The sequence below is a fragment of the Mobula hypostoma genome, chromosome 8 (assembly GCF_963921235.1).
Source record: "Mobula hypostoma chromosome 8, sMobHyp1.1, whole genome shotgun sequence".
In the NCBI taxonomy this organism is placed as follows: Eukaryota; Metazoa; Chordata; class Chondrichthyes; order Myliobatiformes; family Myliobatidae; genus Mobula; species Mobula hypostoma.
In genome coordinates, this window is record NC_086104.1 from 46,442,565 (window position 1) to 46,460,800 (window position 18,236).

Here is an 18,236-nt window from a genome sequence, read left to right on the forward strand (position 1 = left end):
CCATTCTTACCACCAAAGTGGATAACCTCACATTTATCCACATTAAACTGCATCTGCCATGCATCTGCCCACTCACCCAGCCTGTCCAAGTCACCCTGCATTCTCTTAACATCCTCCTCACATTTCACACTGCCACCCAGCTTTGTGTCATTGGCAAATGTGCTAATGTTACTTTTAATTCCCTCATCTAAATCATGAATATATGTTGTAAACAGCTGCGGTCCCAGGACAGAACCCTGCGGTACCCCACTAGTCACCGCCTGCCATTCCGAAAGGGACCCGTTAATTGCTACTGTTTGTTTTCTGTCAGCCAGCCAATTCTCAATCCATGTCAGTACTCTGCCCCCAATACCATATGCCCTAATTTTGCCCACTAATCTCCTATGTGGGACTTTATCAAAGGCTTTCTGAAAGTCCAGGTACACTACATCCACTGGCTCTCCCTTGTCCATTTTCATAGTTACATCCTCAAAAAATTCCAGAAGATTAGTCAAGCACAATTTCCCCTTTGTAAATCCATTCTGACTTGGACCGATCCTGTTACTGCTATCCAGATGTGTCGTAATTTCATCTTTTATAATTGACTCCAGCATCTTTCCCACCACCGATGTCAGACTAACCGGTCTATAATTCCCTGTTTTCTCTCTTCCTCCCTTCTTGAAGAGAGGGACAACATTAGCCACCCTCCAATCCACAGGAACTGATCCCGAATCTATAGAACATTGGAAAATGATTACCAATGCATCCATGATTTCTAAAGCCACCTCCTTAAGTACCCTGGGATGTAGACCATCAGGTCCCAGACCCAGCCTTCAGACCCAACAGCCTATCCAACATCATTTTCTGCCTAATATAAATTTCCTTCAATTCATCCATTGCCCTAGGTCCTTTGGCCACTATTACATCTGGGAGATTGTTTGTTATAGCACTAGATATGAAAGGGGATTTTTTTGTCTAAGACAGTGGCATAAAATTGATGTTAGTGAAAAAGAAAGTTGTTTTATGTACAGTTTAATTTAAATTTTAATTGGCTTGAGTGGAAAAGAGAATTGGGTGGAGTCAAAGTGCTTCTTCCCATTGCAACCAAGACCAGCTTCATACCATGACCAACAATATCTGAGATGAAGTAGTCAGAGAAGAAAAAATTATGGACTACAGATGGGAGTGAAGCTTACAGAAGAAATTGTATTTGCTTTTTTATATGAGAGAGCTGTGTAGTCAAAGGAGATCTGACTCCAAGCAAACTTTTCCAGGGGACTCTGAGGAATCTATGTCCTTCTGTTCAGGTTCTTGTTGTTGATTGCTTCTACACACATTCCAGCCCATTGTCAATACATTCAGGGCATATTTTTCAATATCCTGATGAACACCAGTTTTCATATTCACCCTGTCCCTGATCTGCTCCCTGATGTAACTTCCTTATGATCTTACCCATCACAGTGTCAGAAGATGATAAAGAAAGTGTTTCCTCTCCTGCTTAGTTGTGAAATGCCCATTGTGTTGGGTATCGTATATTGAGCATTTCTACATGATAGAATATCACTGCCAAGAACTGACACAAATCTGGACACCCTGCCACCAAGGACAAATGACAAATTTCCGTGTGCATTACTAATACTAGCCTTGTTTAACATAAATCTTTTAGGTGACATAAGCAAGGACATTGATTAAAAGTAGCTTTGGAGAGGAATCTATATTAATATTTCTGCCAGTCATGCAAGTTTCTTACAAAACGTTATCAAGTGCAAAGCTGCATTGATGCATTGCTTTGGAACTAGAACCAACTAGGAAACCTGAGATGAAACTTAAATCTGAACAGATATTGACTCCAGCTTCCTGGAACAAATGTCATGTCTGAGGGTGGTGAGAGTGACAAGAAGGGGAAGTTACCAAATTGTGTCTTATGGTGCCATAGCAAAGAATATTATCATTAGAAACAACCTAGACTACCTTGTATTTTGAACCCTGATAAGAAAGATTGTATATGCAGCCTAGAAAAGGCTGCAGCCAAATAGTTGGATCTGTGGGCAACACTGTGGTGCACCTATTGGAGCCACTGTGTCTCAGCGCCTCAGCCTGAGTTTAGTTCTGACCTCAGTTAATGTCTTTGTGGAATCTGTATGCTCTTCCCGTGACTGTTTATGTTTCCATTGGGTACTCTTCATCCCAAAGACATGCAGGTTGGTAGGTTAACTGCCTGCTGTAAATTTCCCCTGGTGTCTAGGTGAGTGGCAGAATCTGGGATCAACAACAAGAATCTAAACAGAAGGACATTGGTTCCTCAGGGTCTCCTGAAAAAGTCTGCTTTTTGATGAAAAAGTAGGGAGATACTTAAAAAATGAGATTAATGTGGAACAAAAGCCTGTTTCAATGCTGTATCTCTTCATGTTTCCTAAAATTGAGACAAATATTATTCCTCAGCATTCATTATCAATACTGACAATGAATGATGGTGAATTTAATTTCCTATTTTGCTGGTGTTAACTCACAAATTTTACTTCTTTGCATTCCTCTTTTGACTGTTGCATTCCCATTGATATCACTTCTGTTTAACAATTCTGTTATGTGGCCATTCTTCACCTCGGGAGGCCAAGGAAGAATGTTTCCAGTCCCTGCGGACAACTATCTCTTCATGTCATGTTTGTAAATCCCATTGATTACTACAATTCCTTTCCCATTATCTCCTACAGTCTTAGGGGCTGATAACTCTTAGTTACTTTATAATATTCCTTAATTTACCTCTCACCCAGTAATCACATGTCTCTCAGTTTCTCTCCCAGAAGCTACTTATAAGCCTCTCTGAATAACACATGTACCTACCATCATCACCTTGCTAGTGAGTCTCTTGAAGGGTTGCAAAGTTTGCCATCCATTTAAATTAGGTCTAAGTACTACCCAGGCCTTGGGCCTATCCATTCTGGAACGAGTGTCCCCTGTGAACTGTATATCAATGCATTCCATTTTAATCCCTTTTGCCTTTTATTTGTCATTTATGATAAGTAAGCTTTTTTTTACTGAATCAAGTTTCTTAGCTTGATAAGTGTTTTTCAGCATGTCAGATTTAAAAAGAAAATTGTACTATCGGATTCAGACTTACTGAAAATATACATGTGAATGTGTGGCTAAGGTCATTTATCATAATCAGCAATTCAAAGGTTAGTTTGTTGAGCAGATTTGAGCCATTCTAAACACTTTCTTGATTCACTGAATCCTTACTTTATAGCTGAGTACATTCATTACTGTTCAGATGTTACTATGGGGAAACTGATGATGTGTTTTGCATGAAATGTTCCATAATGTTTTTAATAGATTTGATGTGATGGAGTGTTGTACAACAGTCAGCCAGACTATGCTTGCTATGAAGATAGATACATCAGGTCAAGTTTGAATTCTTCTGCACTGTGTTGTTGTGGAATACTCTACACATTCCAATCTGGGTTTCATTGGACTTATTACATTAGAGTCCTGCCAGGTAGGAAAGATTGAAATTTTATGAGCACAGCTATTGAGTTATATGTTGACATTCAGGTGCTTGACATTTTTAGTATGTTGACATTTTTTAAGTGACAGAAAGGTTTTGTTTTCCATTACTGCACAAATAAGCCTCGAGATTTTGAGGACATCATGCTTTGTAACAAATTGGTGCAACAAGGAAAAATAATCTAACTTCACAAAATTACAGTATCAAATGTTACAATTTGACAACATGGTAACTGACAAAATTATACTCCTATGTAGTTCAAATCCCTTTTGAATGTCTAAACTCTTTTAATAACCATTGAAGTATTTTGGATTGACAAAAAGTAAGTGTATATCAAGCATTTGCTCCATGCCATCCAGTAATACTGGACAATAAAATTAGTTACTTTTACACCTTTTTTGATTGCAATTTTTGCACTTTCTTAAACGAGAAATGAAATCAGAAGACTTTTTAGTGTGGTCTCTAAAGCTAAAAAATATTTGATTTTAAAGTGTTTTCTTTCCATATTGGATTCTATATTTCTCAGAACTGAAATTATGATATTAGATTGTTTCTTCTATTAAATCAAGCAATATGTTCTATGGTTATAAGCACACTCAACTGTGTCTAAATCTGTCCTCAGAATTTTTATCCATGAAATCTTTTCATATTGATTATAAGTGATAATAAAATTAGCACTTAGTCAAAAGCATATTTAATGTAATGGAACAGCAATTAAAATATTTCTAGATTTTATAAACCATTTCTGTGAATCATTTTAATATGACCTATTTCTAATAGTGTATACATGAAACAATATTTGTGCAGTTGAAGTTTACTGTTCAAGTGAACAAGAAAATCATGCCTCTATTGGAATTATGGATTTACACTAAATGGGCACTACATACTTTGAAACAGGGGAACAGGTTGGTTGTGCAAATTTATTCCATGATGATTTTGAACAACACAGGCTTAACATGAAGACTTAAAAATGATATATACCAATATTACAATGGAGCTTGGGTGTTTTTACTATAGAAACATAGAAACATAGAAAACCTACAGCACAATACAGGCCCTTCGGCTCACAAAGTTGTGCCGAACATGTCCTTACCTTAGAACTACCTAGGCTTACCCATAATCCTCTATTTTTCTAAGCTCCATGTACCTATTCAGGAGTCTCTTAAAAGACCCTATCGTTTCTGCCTCCACCACCGCTGGCAGCCCATTCTGCACAGTCACCACTCTCTGCGTAAAGAAGCTTACCCCTGACATCTCCTTTGTACCTACGTCCTAGCACCTTAAAACTATGCCCTCTTGTGCTAGCCATTTCAGCCCTGGGAAAAAGCCTCTGACTATCCACACAATCAATGCCTCTCATTACCTTGTACACCTCTAACAGGTCACCTCTCATCCCCCGTTGCTCCAAGAAGAAAAGGCCAAGTTCACTCAACCATATATATAGTATGGTTGAGTTCACTCAACCATACATAATTTGTTTTGATCCGTTGTTACCCTCAGTCACATGGAATTTGAAATGAAATGTTAAAAGTAAACTCATGTATGATGGTCTAAACAAATTACAAATGTGTGTACTCAAAGCCAAAAAAGTTGAAAACTGATGAGTGATTTTCAGAGATCAGGCATGAGCTCGTAGTGAAATCCCTTTTAATCTCCTGCTTAAAATTTTCTCCAAGCATCATCCGAGTCTCTCATGAAATCGAAATTTTCAGTCATTTAACATGTTTCTGCAGAAGACCCAATTTTAGCAGTTTCAACATTTAGATCCCTTGTCAGACCTGCACAGACAGCCAGCTTAGCTAACAGGAGTCACCTGCCACTCATTTCCAACTCATCACCTGCAGCCTATTTAAACCAGCTGTCATCCACAATCCTTGTTCACCCATCGAACCAGCCAGCCTCAACCAGTTGCTCCAAGGCTTTAGCTATCTTGTTGCCTTATCATTTCAAGCATCTTGTTTTTTGGCCCTCATGGTTTGTTATTTTGCTGTTTATTAGTAAAATATCATTTACTGCTAAATTGTCTCCACTGTTCTGCTTTTGGGTCAAGCCTCCTCTACATTTCCTGACAGGATGGGTGAACTAACAATTGACCCAGCAGAGTATGCTCAACTAAAGAAAGTCATCTGTCAACAGGAGCACACAATTCTAAAGCAACAACGATCTATTGACCAGCTGCGTGCCACTCTCAACCAACTCTCCATCTCAATACAGCAACCCTGCTCCAGGTCAACCTTCTCCCTCCAAACTCCATATTCCAGTGCCTGAATACTTTGATGGATCCTCTCATGATGCAGCAATTTCCTGCCCCAGTGTTTCTTACACTTCGAGCTCCAGCCTGCTTTGTATTCCACAGACAGAGCCAAGATTGCCTTTATCATCTCTCTCTCTACTTGCCAAGTCCTGCACTAGGCTGACATTAACTGTAACGAGAAAACCACCATTTGAAATAAACACGAGGAATTCACAACTGAGGTACACTTTTTTTCAAACATCCAGGAAGAGAAAGGAGTGCAAATGATTGGATATTTCTCCTGCATGCTCATGCTCGGTGCTGGATTACATTGTGTAATTTAGGACAGCGGTTCCCAACCACCGGGCCGCGAACCGGTACCGAGCCGCAAAGCATGCGCTACTGGGCCGCGAGGAAACGATATGATTTGGCGATAGGAGTCAGCTGCACCTTTCCTCATTCCCTGTCACGTCCACTGTTGAGCTTGAACTTACGTGAGGTCATTACGCATGTGTCATCCATGTCAGCGCAGGAAGGAGATCAACTTCTGGAGCTTGCAAGTGACGGCGGGCTGAAAAGTATGTTTGATATAACATCGCTGCCGGCATTCTGGATCAAAGTCAAGACTAAATATCCTGAGATAGACACAAAAGCACTGAAACGTTGCTTTCATTTCCAATATTTTTCTGCGAAGCTGAGTTTTCTGCAATGAATGCAACGAAAACCAAATTGCGGAATAGACTGGACATAAGGAACCCCCTTCCAGTATCGCTGTCTCCCACCACCCCTCAATAGGACCGTCTTGTTGCAGGAAAACAAGCTCAGGGCTCCCACTGATTCAGCGATATTGGTGTGTTGCAATGATTTTATATGTTCATATGGGGAAAATATGCGCTGTGTGTTTAATATCCAAATGTTACTTAAAATGCTATGATGCTATTGACTTACTTATATAACCATATAACAATTACAGCACGGAAACAGGCGATCTCGCCCCTTTAGTCCATGCCGAACGCTAATCTCACCTAGTCCCACCGACCTGCACTCAGCCCATACCCCCCCATTTCTTTCCTGTCCATATACCTGTCCAATTTTTCTTTAAGTGATAATATCGAACTTGCCTCTACCACTTCTACTCGAAGTTTGTTCAACACTTACTTCAAGCTCCCCTGTCCTCCCCTGATAATTGACTTATCGCTATATTCATGCGAGGAAAATATGCACTGTGTGTTTAATATTTAATTCGTTAGATAAATCATTTTAGAAACGAAATTGAGTGTATTAGCCTCTTATCACCTATATTCTAGTGGTGATTAACTCCTGCCCCCAAACAGAATCACCAAAAAGGTTGGGGACCCCTGATTTAGGATCTTCACACAGGAGTGCAGTTGGAATGCAGAAGCACAGCTGGCCCATTACCATTGTGGCCTCTCTAAGTGCTGGAATGATAAGCTGTCTACCTGAGAGATGCCCACTGACCTTGAAGGCCTCATTCTGATCCTCTGAATTGACTTAAAGAACATCCCTCCAGATCATCAGCCAGAACCTCAGTTCCATTTCCGGAATCATCTCAGCCTGCAGGACCCTAATCATCAATGTCTCCAGAGTTCACGCAGACAGGGAGAGCTCCAATAACCCACACAACCCGTCTCCAACACCCAAGAGCATTAACGTCGATGGAAAAACAACTTAAGCACATACTGTGGAGACACTGATCATCCACACATGAAATGCCCGTGCATCCGAGAAAAAGGCACCATCAGATGAAAATGAAGGGCTTTCTATCTGGTAAGCTTCTTACTCGGCCTCTCATTCCAGTACCATAGCCCGACTCACTCATTCTGTCTTTCTCTACAACCCAAGCTGCACACTGGAGGCTCTGGTAGATTCCGGTGCAGTAGGCAACTTTCCAGACCAGATTCTGTGTGTGCAGCTTGAACTCCTTACCGAGCCTATTTCTCACGCTTTGTGCATCACGGCCATTGACGGACATCCCTTTGGGTGTGGGATAGTCAGAGGATCAGAAAGCACCGCGAGTCCATCCAGATCCTCCTTTTTGACTCGCCCAACACTCCTCTCATCTTGGGTTCCCTCTGACTCTCCATTCATAACCCTCACTTCACCTGGTCATCCAGGTCGATGCTGAGTTGGGGAAGCACCTGTTGGATTACCTGCCTGCAACCTCATTTGATTGCTCCCCATAAATCTGTGGAGTTGGAGGAAACATTTGACCTCACTGAACTCCCACAGGCATACCATGACCTAGCCATTACCTTCAGTATAAAGGAAACCAGCACTCTTCCGCCTCACAAGACCACATAAATGCACAATCAAATTCCTCCCAGGGATCAAACCCTCCCCAAGGTCATCAGTTCACCCTCTCCCCTCCTGAGACCCAAGCCATAAATGACAACATCGTTGAAGTGCTACAGCACAACTTTATTTGACCAGCTTAGTGCCTAGTTGGCACAGGTTTATTCTTTGTAAAAAAGAATGAGGGGTGTCTTTGCCCCTGCACCAACTATCATGGACTCGATAAAATCACCATTAAGAACAGCTACCCTCTCCCCTTAATGGATAGCACATTCAAAACACTTTACGGGGCCCAGATCTTCACCAAATTGGATCTACGGAGCAGATACATTCTGATCCTCATCAGCTACAGCACTTCTTAGGTTTCTACAACTTTTACTGCCATTTCATCAGGAACTACAGCCAAATCACTACTCCCCTCACCTCCCTCGCCAAATCACCTACCTCACAGATAACTTGGTCTGCTGCTGTGGACCATGCTTTTGAGTGAAGGAACGTGAACAACTGCTCCCATTCTCCACCATCTAAACCACCCCCCCCGGACCTTTTGTGGTAATGGAGGATGTAGGTGCCATGGCCACCCTCTCCCAGCGAGGACCAGATAGGAAGACTACACGTTTGTGCCCCCTTCTCGTGCAAGTTCAACACTACATAGCATCTTTACTGAGTAGGAGACAGGAGCTACATGTCATTCAATGAGTCTTGGAGGAATGGAGGCATTGGAAACACAGGGCCCTTCCTGATCTGGGCCTATACTGGCCCACCAGAACCTCATACCGTTGCAAAAGACCCATCACTCAACCTGTATCAGGCTTGCTGGGTCCTCTTCTTCAAGGAAATCAACTTCACTATCTCTAAGCAATCCAGCTCCAAGGTCACTAAGGACGCCCTGTCATGACAGTTCAACCCAGCTGAAATAGCGATTGACACTTAGCCCATTATTCCATCCTCAGAGACCCTTGTCCCAATCATCTGGGATCTTGGGAACCAGATCCGCCAGCCCTATAACACGCACCTGCTCCCACTGACACACCAGATAGCCACATATAGGCGCCGACAGCTGTGCTGTCTGAGGCACTCCATTAGGCCCACTCTCATCCCTCTCTGGCCATCTTGGCACACGATGGTCTCTGGAGTTTTTGTGAACCGGTTCTGGTGGTCCACCATGATCACAGATGTATGTCAGTTCATCACTGCCTACCCTCAATGTCTCCGGTCCAATTCCTCTACCTAGCACCCCCTACCAGTCCCCAATGCCTGTGGTCCCACACTGCCATGGATTTCATCACAGGCTTTCCACCTTCCGAAGGGGCCATGTTGGTCAGGACAGTGGTGGACCAGTTCTCCAAGGCGTCCCACATCATTGCCCTCCCCGAATGTTGAGACGGTGGACCTGGTTCTCCAGCATGGAGTTTACCTCCAAGTTTTCACTCAGGACTTTGTTCAGGCTGAAGCCCACAATTTGTCTCCTGCTTCTGGTAAGCCTTCTGCTGCGCACCTCAGTGAGTTTGTCCTCTGGCTATCATACACAGACCAATGGTCAATCAGAAAGAGGCAATCAGCAGTGGAGAAGCTTTTCTGATGCTTTGCAGCCTCTAACCCTTCCACATGGAAGAGGTATCTACTTTGGGTGGAACTGTCCCACAATCTACACACTTCCTCTGCCACATGTATATCACCTTTTGATGTCCTTCATGGCTACCAACACCCATTATTCCCCACAGAGGAGCCATCAGAAGAGGTCCCATCTACCAGCATGTCCTGTGTTGCTGGAATGCTTAGAAGAGGGCCTGGAAGGTCATCCTAGTTGCCAACTGTGCCTACTGCCATCAGGGTAATCACCAATGGTGCCCAGCCAGACTACTCTGACCTGAGGATTGTGTCTGGCTGTCCATCCGAGATTTACACCAACTTCCACAAGTTCTCGAACCGATTCATTGGCCCCTTCAAGATTACCCACTGCATCAACCCATCCACTTACCATTTCCAGCTGCCACCATCTCTCAGGATCACACCTGCCTTCCACATGTCCTGCCTCAAGTCTGTCGTTCATGGACCATTCAACCTGCCTGAGCCTGCACCTCTGGAACCAAGGATGTTGGAAGGTGCACACTGTTTGCCAGTTGATAAATTCACGTCCTCCTGGTTGGGGTGAGCAGTCCTTGGTTGACTGGGAAGGCCCCAGAGGAGAGTTCATGTGTACCATTCAGATAGACCCATCCCTCATCAGAGAGTTCCCACAGACCCATCCAGATCGCCCTGGGCTGTCTAGTGCCAGCCATTGGGGAGGGGGAGGTTCTGTCAGGCCTGTGTGGGCAGGCACCTCCCAATCTCCACCCAGCTACAGAGATACCTGTAACTTGTTTCCAACTCATCACCTGCAGCCAATTTAAACTCAGCTCTCATCTATAGTCCTTTGTTCAACCATTAAACCAGCCAGCCTCAACCATTTGCTCTGAGCCTTCTGTTACCTTATTTCAGTCCTATTAAGGTCAAAAGTGAATGATCACACACTTCCAAACTTTAATGTCTCTCTGTTACAGTATTGCTCACTCAGATTCAATAATTTCATCCTTTCTTATGTCTCTTAAAGTGTATATAGTGACAGGAGCACAGTCAAGGAGAGAAATAAATAAAAATGAGTGTAGCAAGATGAACACTCATTCAATGACAGATCACAAATCTGCAGCATTGCAAATTTTTAAACCATAAAAAGAATAGTCTATTTGCAACAATTGAGGTTTTTATGATGCATCCACTCTGGAATCTCCTCGTTGAAAGAAAACAATTAAATTGCTTAAGTTCCTCATTGCAAGGTTATCATGGAATATCTGTTTCTTTTTTTTTATCAGAGATACTTCACTTGCTCAGTACTATTGTTCTATTGCATAATTTTTGATAACACTGATCATCTAGTTTTACAGCTCTAACCTACGGGGCGAGAAATTTCTGGCTATGACAAAATATTGACACATAAACATTCAATGCTATCAAGATGAATTACACCGTTTAAAAATTAATTAAAAATTAAGGTGATAACATTAAAACACAGAATGATCAAATGCATTAAATTCAATTTAATTAATTAAAAAAATTCCCACACTTGCATCTCTTCGTTGTACTTATTCAGTGGGTTCAGTGGATGGGTTATCCCATTTCATATCAAAAGCATGGAAATTTGCCATTCAGCTCAACCTGTTCATGCTGACAGAAGTGTCTTCCTGAACTTGTCCTATTTGCCCCATATCTCTCTCAACATTTCCTTTCCATGTAACTGTCCAAGTGACATTGTAACTGTACCTATCTTTTCTACTTCCTCTGGAATCTCTTTTCATATACCCACCATCCTCTGTGAAAAAAAAATGCCCCTCAAGTCCCTTTTCACCCTTTCACCTCAAACAAATAGACTCTCCTACCCCAAGAAAAAGACTGACTATCCACTTTATCTATGGTCCTTATCTATGGACCAAAATTCTTATCCACACTCCTGCTCTACAATTGTGTGTTCTGGAACAGCCCTTGTCAAGTTTCAAAATGGAAATCTGTGTGATGGGATGAACATGGAGCAACACACAGTATGGTCTTGGACTCCATCTTTATTGGATAGACGAGGAGGAAAAGGAAGTTCATCTTCACCCAAGTGATGCATTGGCCCTTAATTGACACGGTCTTTCCTGTACTTTAACTAAAAATACAACAGGCCTTTGATTTGTTATTGCTGCTATGAACAACATAGTTTTCTAACTCTGCCTGCACCCTATCCCAGCAATTGTCTATTCTGATTTTAAAAATCAATATAGTACTCTAAAAATGGTTTGTTTTTCTATATTCTCCTCCCTTATATATTACATTATATATGCTACTGTATGTGTGTCCTCTGGAAATATATTTGTCATTTCATTCACTCCCTAATTTTGTGTTCTTCCTTAGAGTTACCTTTGACATAAAGGGAGATATTACAACCGGCACTTGGACAATTCAAGGTAATCAGGCACTTCTACCTGGAATTGTGTTTGACCAATATAATGGAATTCTTTCAAGAGTAAAGTGTAATGTGATAAAAGCAGTTGTATCAAGATTTAGATTTTCAGAAGGTGCTTGATCTGGAACTATACCAGAAATTCATGGTGTAGAAGATAATGCATGGGTCAGGAGAGAAGATTGGCTGCCTAAAAGGAAACGGAGTCAGTAGGGTATGCTTTTTTAAAAAATGTTTGCAAAATGTAGTAAATAATATGTCACAGAGATCTTCACTGAACACTTTTAAGTTTGAAATCCAAGCTTCTATCTGTTGAAGCTTAGATGAATGAGAAGTAATTTCATTGAAAGATAATATTACAAGACGTCTTGACAGGATGGATGTTGTTTTCTTTTGTGCTGTGGGATAATTTGGCACTTGGGATCATTGCTCACAAATTGTGGGTAGCCCATATGACAGAGATGAGGTGATTTTTTTTCCTCTCTCAGTGGGTTATCAGTCTCCACCTGGAAGGTAGAAAGATTAGTAAAAAAGAGAGAGAAAGCTTTCCATTGCTAGATGGGAATGTAGAGTTGATGTTACAATCAGGTCAGCCATAGTCTTATTAAGTGATGAAGCAGACTTTAAGGGCTAAGTGTCCTATTCTTGTTCCTCAGTCAAATTGAACTAAACATGTCCTATCCATACAACTGCCCAAAAGTTTTTTAAACATTATAACTGTACCTGTGCTACTTCCTCCATAAAATAACTAGTCTAGCTCTTCTGAATATTTTGATAGTCATAGATAAAGCCACAGAATGATACAGCAGGGAAACAGGCCATTTGGACCACCACATCCAAGCCAACCAATTGGGACCCATCCATATTAATTCTATCTTCCAGCAATTGACCCATAGCATTCTATGCCAAGACAATTTAAGTGTTCTGCTAGATACTTAATAAATTCTGTCAGCAAGTTTGTTTCTACAACTCCCTCAGACAGCGTACCCAGATACTTGCCACTCTCTGGATGAAAAATGCCTCCCCCCCTTCAGATCTGCTCTAAATCTCTTCCTCATAGGTCTATTATAGGTCTATTTATAAATCATTTAGTTTTACCTGCCTTCGAAATGGAGAATAGGTTCCTGAAGTCTACCCTGTCTATACCCCTCTAAATTTTGTTCACCTCAATTATATCCCCTCTTAATCTCCATCACAGGGACATTTGGATGAATCTCCTCTGCATCCTCTCCAGTACTATCTCATCTTTCCTATACTATGTAACTTGTTTTTAATACAGCATACAACTTATTTTTGATAAATAAATAATGATTACTATGGGTAATGGAAATGTAGAACTGTGCTTATCAATCAGGTCAGCCATAACCTTATATGATGAAGCTGGCTTAAAGAGCTGAGTAACTTACTCTTTTTCCTATTTCATGTTAAGCTCCTACATATAATTTTTTAAAAAATAAGATGTCTGGGATATATAAATATAATAGCTAGTTAAATGAAATTGTGTGCTATAATCCTGACTGCATATTTCTGGAGGTCGTAGAACTGACACTCAAGATTCACCTTTTGTTGTAAAACAGAGGGAAAAAGTAGGTCTTTATAACTGTAACATTTGTTTTGTCCTTTGCCATGATTGGCCAAATCTTGTTGGGGAAGTGAAAATAGAATGTACAGTATGTCATTAATTAAATGCTTTACTGAGCCCTTCAGCTCAAAATCATTTTGTCCCATTATATAGTGTAACAAGGGCACCAGGACTTGGGAAAATTCAATTAGCTCTGGGATCCATCGTACATCTCTTTAACCAATAAGATTTATACCCAAGACTATAAGACATAGGACCAGAATTATAAGATTTGGCCGACCAAGTATGGCATTCCATTATGGCTGATTTCTTATGCCTCTCAACCCCATTCTCCTGCCCATAAACTTTGATGCCCTGACTAACCAAGAACCTATCAAGCTCCGCTTTAAGTATACTCAATAACTTGGCCTCCACAGCTACCTGTGGCAAAGAATTGCACAGGTTCACTAGCCCCTGACTAAAGACATTCCTCCTCATCTCTGTTCTAAAGGGACATTGCTGTTGTGAATAAACAGCAATCGTGCAACAAAATACATTGCTGAGTCAAATCAGGCTCGGAGGCAGGAATGGAAGTAGAGGGAATGAAAAGTAACATTTGGAGTAAATGTGCGACAACTGTAAAATCTGACAGAATAAATTTCTTTAGAACATATTGTCACTGAAGGAATGCTACACCATAATAGAAATTGTTCTCTTTTGTCATCAGAGATTGACACCACACACTTAACGGGCGATAATGCAGTCAGTTACCATTCGTAACCTTCAGTATTGAATTTATTAGACACAGGAGGTCTGAGGGGGTAAGAGTGTGGTGAATAGCTAGAACAAGCTGCCAGTGAGACCATAGAAGCAGAGACAATTATGACAGCGATAAGGTGTTTGGACAGGTACATAGAAATGGGTAGAAGCAGAGGGTCGAACGTGGGCAAATGGGATTAGTGTCCCTAGGCATCCTGGTAGGCATGGAGAGAGGGGCCAAGAAGGCCCATTGTTCTGCTTAACATTTCTATGATCCTACTTAAACTGAAAGTTCAGAAAGTTTATACAATAATGCACTGGTTAAACATGAGATATAAGTCGTGAGAAAGGGTAGCGTAAATTGAACAGAGATTCACAATTAAAATCATGCCCATTTCTAGTATTTGCTAACTGATTTGTAAATTAATAACTGCCCCTATAGTGAACATGATATTTTTTTCAAAAAGGATTCAGATGAAGATCAGATATTGTAACTGTGCTTTATAAAAGACAGTTTCAAAATGTATTTTAATATATTACAGCAGCTGTTTACTGTTATAAACATGTTAAATGACAGATCCTGTTCCATTAAAGATGCTGGTAACTTACTTTGAATATAAAAATAAGTTACTACTTCTGGGATGTATTAATATTAAGATTGGCTCAAATAAATTGGCTACTTAAGTTAGCAAAAGGTAAACTTTAAATTTGTGTTACATGTTAGTATCCCCATGGTTCAGAATCTCAAATTAAAATTGAATTGCATTGCATCGATACACAGATTAATTCCTGTATAGGGAAGGTGTAAATTTTTGGCAGAACAAATCAATGTATGTTTAATGTAAATTAATCATAATTTTATATATATTTATTTTTGCTTTTTCAAATTCATAACTCCCAAAAATAATATTTCAAAGTAGCTGAATAGCTATTTTGAAAGGTTATGAAATCAAATTCCTAAAGTCAAATGAAATGCTTGACAAAAGTCAAAATTCAGTAGATATTCAAGAATGTTTCAGGAAAATAGATGCTTAGTTGAATACAGTATGTGCTACTCATTCAGGCTGAAGAGATGCACTCTGGGAATATCTACCAAACCACACTCCGCAACATCTGCTCTCTCTAAGTGAGTTAGCACACGTCAGACATCTTTATGTCAGAATACTGCAGTGATGGATGCAGTTGCTGAAATGTTGCATAAAATCTGGTGTGCAGTTCTGGCTGTTAAGTGAAATTGCTATTTAAATTAATGGCGCTGTCATAGTTTATCTTTGCAAAGAATGAACACTGATTAGAGTATTAAGCAATTAGCAATTTATCATACTGGAACAAGCTTGATAATAATTAGAGTGGCATTGCTATACCAAAGGTGATTTTAAAAAAACAGTATTTGCTCCTCTCCTTTGTGCTACAGCTGGTCTGTTGCGGGCAGGACCTAGTGAATGCATTGATTACCCTTTGCTGTTTGGGGCCTAATGGATCAAACAAAGTCCATATCATTGATGGAGCACAAGTCAAATGATGTGGTACTGAACTAATATCCAACAATGAGCCAAGCTGTAATGGGGTTGGTTATAATCCCTGCAAACTCGTCTGTGCTGACAGGACACCAGGTGGGAAGGTAATTTATTTACTTTTATTTGTCATTTATAAATACTAAGCTCGCTGTTATTTCACACATTATCAGCGTAAAGAGTTCAGGATTTAAATCTTTTGACATGCACCTATGTATTATTTGTCTCAGCTGTGAAATAAAAGCACTCATTAGTCTGAAATTCCAGATATAAACAATTTTCTGATTGTGATTGCAGAAGTATAAGGAGAAACTCAACATTATTTATCAAAATAAGCCCGTCTCCTAATTATTCTATCTACATTAAAATAAAAAATAAAATTCATTGACAAAATTTATCAGAATCATTTATCAATTTCACTAAACTAAAGATTGGTCCATAATTTTCTTTAATTCCACAAGTTTCAAGATAATTTATTTCGTTGTCATAAGCCCCAAATGAAGAGAGAAAATTTTCATCTTCACTGAAATCACTGACACATGAAGATTATTTTTAAGATATCAATAAACACACATTCTTAATGCAGTAAGGTGGGTGTTTCTAGTCATTTACTTCTAATATATATGTTTACCACAAATTTTTCCTTTCAATTTAGAGATTCCCAGCCATTGCAGCCTATATTCCCCACCTTCCCCCACAACACCTCCATTCACAATCACCCATTATCATTACCATTGTTTCCTTAAATGAAGTGCTTCTTGCTTGCTTTTAGTTCTTGTCATTCTACCATTACCCTATATGTGTGTTTTTGATAATATGGGACATCATATAAGTGAAACAACCTATCTTCACCTGACACCCATACTTAGAATATAGAACAGTAGCACACTGTACAGGCCTTTCAGTCCACATGTTATGCCCATGTTTTAACCCTCTCCACTAACCCTCCCCTCCTACAATTCCCATAACGCTCCATTGTCCCTATGTAACAGTCTCGTCTATGCCCTTAATAAGGTATCAGCCACAATTACAACCAGCACCATTTCATTCCAGACACTACTCTTTAGGTAAAAAAAAATTACCTGTGATATCTACACTAAATCTTCCTCCACTCACCTTTAAAGGGTGCCCTCTGGTATTAGTCACTGCCACTCTGGGGAAAAAAGGCGTTGACCATCCACTCTATCTATGAATCATATAATCTTATACAGAAATTATATACAAGCTCCACAATAGCTTAGTGGTTAAAGCGACACTATTACAGCATGGGGCGTCAGAATTTGGAGTTTAATTCCAATGCTGTCTATAAGGAGTTTATACATTCTTCTTCAGGAATGTGTGGGTTTCCTCCGGGTGCTCGAGTTTCCTCCCACATTCCAAAGACATATGGGTTAGCAGGTGAATTGCTCATTGAATATGTCCTGTCGTTAGGTCAAGGTGGGTTGTTGGTCGATGTAGCTCATTGGGCTGGAAGGACGTGCTCTGCATTGTATCTCTAGATAAAAACATAAATAAACTTCCAAGTTATACAAGTTATCCAATCCACACATAATTATCAGTAACAGGAAACTGCCTGATAATGTTCCAGATTTCTCGTCCTTGGGTACTGTCGCCAATTATAACGCCTCCACTGAAATCATACAACTTCTTGTTTCTCTTGTCTCACAAAGTTACCTAGTTAGTATGATTTGAAGGTACATTCAAAGGTACCGAGCTTAATGGCTTTGTTCTTCCAGAAATTTTTAGAATGCAGAATACAACGCCAAAGTGATAAATTAAGTATTTTATTTAATAGCAGATTGCTATCACTTAATGTTAAGTGTGTGCTGTCATGTAGTGCTTAATACTTAACAAAGCCTTAGTGCTCTATCTATAAAAAATGTATAGTTACTTAATAAGATTGAAATCACATTTTATGAATAATGGAAATATCTTTGATAAAAGGTATTACATTGTAATTATTAATTAGTAATATTTCAGTAAAACTGTAAATACAAAACTATCCTGGTTTATAAATCTTTGATAGTATGTGTAAAATATGTTATTAATTTGTAATACACACTGGTTGTTAAGCATTTAGAAATGTCTTTCAATTACGTTCAGATCTACTATTGACGGCTTATCTCTTCATTATAAATTTTGACTAAATTCCTGATTATGTTACTATTACTGTATGCAGTGGAAATTTTCTTTGAATTCATTTATGGGAAGCAGCATAAATTGCCCTTGAGGTGTTAATGAGCTACCTTTTGGAATTTTCCAGAGATTCTTCTGGTTAAGACAACAGTGCTGTTGGGTAGAGTGTTCCAGAAAATAGCGAATGAAGGAACAGCAGTGATTTCCAAATCAGATGTCATCTTTTGTTATGGAAAATCTGTTCACACAGCAGGGGAGGG

At 40.0% G+C, this 18,236-nt stretch overlaps 1 long non-coding RNA gene across 1 annotated transcript; it reads left to right on the plus strand.

Moving 5' to 3' along the window:
* Nucleotides 1-3,341: 3,341 nt before the first annotated feature.
* Nucleotides 3,342-15,835, plus strand: LOC134350104 (uncharacterized). The gene is made up of 3 exons (XR_010018813.1): nucleotides 3,342-3,472; nucleotides 11,958-12,010; nucleotides 15,741-15,835. It is a non-coding gene; the product is annotated as an uncharacterized LOC134350104 (long non-coding RNA).
* The last annotated feature ends 2,401 nt before the right edge of the window (nucleotides 15,836-18,236 follow it).